The sequence below is a fragment of the Cavia porcellus genome, unplaced genomic scaffold (genome assembly GCF_034190915.1).
Source record: "Cavia porcellus strain 051 isolate PalLab524CR breed Dunkin Hartley unplaced genomic scaffold, mCavPor4.1 scaffold_18, whole genome shotgun sequence".
In the NCBI taxonomy this organism is placed as follows: Eukaryota; Metazoa; Chordata; class Mammalia; order Rodentia; family Caviidae; genus Cavia; species Cavia porcellus.
The window spans coordinates 56,109,620-56,116,081 of record NW_026947501.1 but is presented as its reverse complement, the minus strand read 5'-3'; positions in this window follow the sequence as shown (position 1 = coordinate 56,116,081).

The window sequence follows — 6,462 nt, the reverse complement described above, 5'->3', positions numbered from 1 at the left end:
AATATATGTGCTCAGTATGAACAAGACCCGAGGCTTAATCCCCAGCACATAGAAATAAAAAAGCAGATGAGGAAAAGAAGGGAGGGAGGTCAGGAGGAAGGAAGGGAGGGAAGGAGGGACAGATCACTGTCGCAGTTCTGGAGGAAGGAAATGAAAAGGCACAATTATTATAGGTGTATTTGTCAGCCTCTCAGCCTTCTGAGGGATCTTGAGAATAAGCAATTTTGCCAGAGTTAAGATGTCACTTAAATTTCACACCATCCCCCACCCTATGGTAGGAAACAACCTACCTAAATTCAGTTACATTGTTTAAACAAATGCCAGGAAGTGTGTAATTAGTTAAGAAACACAAGTCTGATCTTTGATGAGAACATTTGAACATGTGGCAAACAGATGAGTCTGGGACTTTTTAAATTCTAAGCGTTGAATATAATTCTATACAAAATTTCTTATTCTCTATCATTGTGTATGGCAGTTGGCATTTGTTCTGCTATTTCTCTTATTTCCATTAAAACATACTTTTAAAAATTAATTTATAGATGGTACATGAGTCATACTTTCTTGGCCTCAAAATACAGTTTTCATTTGAAAGATTTGAATTAGCCTGTGCTATGGTTGATACAGTGTGTCAACTTGAGCAGTTTAGAAATTTAACTGAGAGACTCAGCAGAGAGTCTGGGTTCTTACGTTGTAAATTCTTACCCTATGCAAGAGGAGGGCAAGGAGATTTAGTGAGTGCTACACCTGCCCTGGAAGTGACAGGGTGGGGGGTTCCTGGGTACAATATAAGGGAAGAAAAGAGGCTTGTTCTCCCCTCTCTTGCTCTGGCTGCTTTTGCTGGCTGCTGTCTTAAAGTATTGCCCTGGTGCCATGCCACCCTGCCTGGGAACCAGCTGAGTATGCAATGAAACCTCCACAAACAGTAAGCTAAATAAACTTCCTTTCCTTCATTTGGGGTGCTAGGTATTTTGTGCCAGCAACGAGAGAAAAGTAACCATGATAGGCTGTTAAGAACATTTTTTCTCTGAATGGTCCTCACCAAGGCACTTTCTGGAAGAGGCTCACTGTATAAACCCTGCTGGCATTAACTTATTTTGAGACTGGTTGTTGTACCTGATGTGAGGTCTGCTTTTTCTCCATAAACTCCCAAGGGTGAAGGCCTCCTTGGAAGAGCTCCTGCTGGGAAATGCACAAGATGGTGAGGGGGGCAGAAGCTGCAAGTCTCCGGGTGAATGAGCATGCTCAGGAATGCGGCAAATGGCAGGGTGCTCTCTCTCCCTCCTCCTCCTCCTCCTCCTCCTCCTCCTCCTCCTCCTCCTCCTCCTCCTCCTCCTCCTCCTCCTCCTCCTCCTCCTCCTCCTCCTCCTCCTCCTCCCCCCCCCCCCCCCCAGTGAATACTTACTGGGGCCACGGTGTTTACTGAGGCACGTTTCTTCCACGCCTAGTGTGGTGGGTGAATCAATACAGTAAGGAGTTGACCTGAGTTTGGATTTTATTTTTTTTTTTACAGTCACTGTGAGTACATCATGGACATGAAATTTTCAAGCATCACTTTATATTTAGTTTATGTCTTTGGTGGCTTGTGGCTTTCTAAAGCAGGAACTGGGGCAGGAACGGGGGTCTTTCTCACAGTGGTGGCTGCTCGCTGCCCCAGAGCCTGTGGCACAGGCTCCAGTTCTGCCACCAGTCTTTTCCTCACGAGCTGCTAGACAACAGTGAGATGCTAGACAAAGCCAGGGGGCAGACGTTGGACCTTGCCGGGTGGCGGCGCAGGGGGTTCCATATGCTTACTACCTATACCGCGGCCTTTAGTGATTAGCAATTTTCTAGAAGTTTTGGCTAAAATCTTCTTATCCAGTTATATGGCAGCCTTCTCTCCCCTTCCCCTGCTCCACGTTCTGGAAACCACTGCTCTCCCTACCTCTCTCTTTTAGGGTTTGCGACCGCCTTCCCCAGGTCCAGAGGAACTGAAAGTCCCTGCCTTTTGTATGCAGCGGAGGAGGAAACTACTAAGATGCAGACTTCAAGAAACCTCCCACGCAGACTGCAATGAACTCAGCCTGAGAAAAACAAGCACTAAAATGCCCCCAACACTTGTGGGCCTGGCTCAAGATTCATAGGTTAGACCAGCGAGGTCAGAGTTCACTTTTCTTAGATATTTGAGGGGTGTTCGAATTCTAAAGAGATCGGGGAAAGGTTGTGTTGTTCAGAAGCTCAAGGCGCTGGTGAATGAGGGATGGAGAGGAGCAGATGGGAGCCTGGGCCTTGCCGGAGTCACTGGGAATCTTTCCGTTTTCTAACGTCTTTCTCAAAATTTATTGGGAAGTGAAACAAGGAAAAGGAGAGACTGAGCCTGAAAAGCCAGAAACACAAGACTGCGTCTCCATCCCAGGAACAGGAAGGAGGGCTGACGACCCTGAAGATCAGGGCAGGGCTCTGGCTTGTTGGAGGGACCCCATGTAAGGTGCCTACATGCTGGTGCATCCCTTAGCAGCTTCAGCCATCCAGGCCAACACTTGGTGACCGAATTTCCCACAGTGCAGTGGGAGGGTGGCTTGGATTCATGGTTAAGGGAATTTTTTTTCACATTTAAACCATGGGACACAGGGGCTGGGGATTTAGCTCAGCGGCATAAGCGCCTGCCTTGCAAGCAGGCAGTCGTGAGTTCGATCCCTGGTACCGACAAAAACGAAAAAGACCAAAAAAAAAAAAAAAAAAAAAAAAAAAACCCATGGGATACAATTTTGCCATGTATCTCCCCTCGAAACTATAACCACAAGTCAAGATAATGAATGTACGATTGCTTCCCGACCTGTCCTCATACCCTTCTGCAATTGCTCCTTTTTGCTTCAACTCAGCCCCTACAAGAACTGATCTGTTTTGACCTTTAAAAATGAGTTTGCAAAATGAGTGTAATCCTCCTGTAATCCCAGCACTCAAGAGGCTAAGGCAGGAGGATCGTTGCAAGTTTGAGACCAGCCTGGGTTACCACGTGAGCCCAAAGCCAGCCTGCACTGCATACATAGTGCGACTCTATGTCACAAAGACAAAAAATAAATAAATAAATGTTAAAAATGAGTTTGCATTTCTTAGAATTTTCATAAAAAAGAATCATAGAGCAAGTGTTCTTTTCCCCCTCAGGTTTCTTTCACTCAGCCTAATTATTTTGACCTTCCTGTTGCTCTGTATATCAGTGATTCGTTCCTGTTCATTGCCCATGCTGATCATGATCCTCAAAATCACAGCCCCAAATATCACACATGTTGAAGTTCCAAAAGATCTAAGTCTCAAGAATCATTGTACTAAACCGATTAAATCCTGAAAGGTGAAATTCTGAAAACTCTAAGTCCTATGGGGAGAAAAGGTATAGAAGAAGGGCAGAAAGCTGAATTCTGAGAAAGGGATTTGCCGTGGATTCCAGCAATCTGCCTGTGACGTCTGTCACCCTTGTCATTGTGTGGGCTGGTTTGGTTAATCTGGCTGGGGAGGTGGGTGTCCTCTTTCTCTTTCACAGCACCATGTGCATCTCTGTTGAAGCTGTGTGCTTGGTGGAAGAGGAGGACCTTCCCCGAAAGGATCAGGACAAAGATACATGAGTAGCTTCACTTCCCTGCTGGAACCTCCAGACAAGCTCTCGAGGATAGGATTTACCATGTGACACAGTAGTGGAGAATTTGAACAAAAGTCTATGTTGCTCATCATGGTAATTCAGGTGATCACAGTAATAAACCTGAGTACACACAACTACCAGCCAGGGTGATGTGTATTTATACAATTCAATTTTTGACTTTCCCTTTATGATTTTTCTATTCATATTTGATATACATATGACTGTGGTTGGTATACCTGCGTGTTCGTGCTTGAAAATATATATGAAATTTCAGGGTTTTATTTCTCAAGTCTTTTATTTGAAATATGAATTTAAAATATCTTTGAAAGAATTTTAAAATTATTTTTCCCAAAACTGTATTATCAGGATTTTGACCTTTCAGGATTTTAAAATGTAGGGATTTTAGCCATTAAAGATATTTTATCTTTTGGGTTTTTAACATCTGGGATTATGGTATTTGAAACTGTGTTTTTCAGATTTTGGCTTAATATTTGGCTAAATATTTCACAATTTGTTTATCCTTTGACATGCTGATTAATTATTAGGTTGGTTATAGTTTGAAGCCATCACAAATAAATCTGCCATGAACATACCAGTCCTTAAATGGGCAAAAGGCTTTATTTCTTCAGGAAAACATTTTAGACTGGCATGGCTGAATGGTTGTGTAAATGAATGGTTAAATTCTAAAGAAGCTGGAAAGTTATTTCCCAGAGTGACTGTCCCATTTGACATCTTCATCTGAATGAATGAGAGCTCCTGCTCTTCCACATCCTTGCCAACACTGGGTATAATCAGTCCTTTCAGTTTTAACTACTGAAATAGGTGGGCCTTGGTATCTCATTGTGGTTTTAATCTGTACTTCCTAATTGCCAATAATGTTGGACTTCATGTATCTATCTTTATTGGTGAAGCATCTTTTTAAATTTATTGCCTATGTTTTCTGTTTTATTTTGTTGAATTTTTAGAGTTCTTTATATTCAAGCTGTAAGTTCTTTGTCAAGTGTTGTGACTGCAAATGTTTTCTGCCAATCTGTAGCTTATCTTTTCACTCATTTAAGTGTCATTCATTTTGCTTAGATTTTTATTTTCTATTTCACTGATTCTTTATCTTTAATATTTTTCTTCTGCCCACATACAACATGGTACATGGTCATCCATCCAATATGGAGCCTGTCAAACTCCAGCAAATAAAGAACGCTCCATCAAGTATCTGTTGAGCTGTAAATGTTAGCCAGAATACCTCAAATACAGGAAGAGTTTTCCCTGTGTTTTCTGTGGTACACATGGTCATTCTAGTAATGAGCAAGAAAACACTAAAGCGCCCAAACTTGTTTGAACTTAGTTGGTTTCGGTATCTTACTAGGATGACATCTGTGTGGAAGGAGGGCACGGCATCAGGTAGGAGTAGGGAGGGACCCTCATCACTCTGCACCTGTCCTGAAGTGACCGCTGGTTGACAGTCTCTGTGTTAGCCACTAATCGCAACACCTGCTGGCCTCTCTTTTTGTATCTACAGCAGAGGAAACCAATTCATTTTGTGCTTGGAAAGTGGTTTGAGAAGTCCCAAACAAACTCCCTCACCCACCACCTTGTCTGTCTTTAGATCTTAATGGCTGAAAACCCCTGGGAGAGGGTTCTGCTACAGGGTCATTTCATCCTTTCATATAGGGGGCCATGCCCCACAGAAACTGAGGGGACCCCAGGATGATCAGAAGATCATGTAAGCCCAGCTGCCTTTTCCCAGCCTGCTCCCAGAATCTTCCCTAGACCAAAACTCTCCTTCTTCACCACCTGCAATGCACAATTCTGGATAAACATCTGATCGAGCCACACTTACTCTTTACTGCTCTTTGTCTTAGAATGTTAAAAAAAAAAAAGAAGAAAAAGAAGAAAGAATGAAAGAATGAAAGAAAAGCAAAAAGAAACAGCCTTCCTTTCCCCATGCCATACTCCACCACATTTCTTTTTGGTGTAGGTCTCCTTTAGAGGAAACTCTGGTCTTTCTTATAGTGAAGGGCAGATAGAGGAAATTACATAACCATTTCAAGCTAGGCTATGATATTGTTGCAAAATTCTGTTTTTGAGTATAAAGCCAAATATTACTGTCATTCTCTCTGTGTTCCTTGTAACAAGTCTCTTCCTCTCCTTCCTCCACCAGCCCAACTGGATGGCTGTTACAAGTCAAGGAGGCAAGTTTGTAAGTTTAGAGAAAGAGAACAAAGATAACATTTGTTAATAAATCCACAAATACATAAAACATTTCACAAATGCAATGTAGCACATCTCTTAATGTATGTTTCCGCGGAGGGAATGGGTATCATAGAAGGAGAGGGAGTTGGCTCAATTTGGCAAAAGTGCTCCAACCATAGAGACCCAGAGGGTACCTTCAAGAGCCCTGCTGTGTTTCACGCTGGTGAATGGAAACACTGCAGGCTTCCCTTGGGGCTGATACATCTGATGGCGGACTTTGCTTTGCTCTGTGGGAACATTTTGCTCCTTTTCCCTTTCTTGGATGCCCTGACAGTGGTGTCTACCTTCATTTTTCCAATTCTAGCTTCAACAACTGAATGATTTAGTCTTGGAAACCTCAGGAAAAGGCTGATCGGTGTTCTCTTACTCCTTAGTTGCTCTGGGTACAAATGCACAATGGAAGATAATTGTGTGTGTGAGAATTTCTAAAGTTTTTGTATATTGGAATCATTTGTTTCAGTTAGTATATATTTATTGAGCACTTCATTTATGGAATTTCCAATTATGTGTGATAGTGAACAAATGTAGCGTTCACATACATCTCATAGTGTATAGTGAGTGTCTACTGCTGTGCTGAGTTCATGCTATTCTGGCTGTTCCCC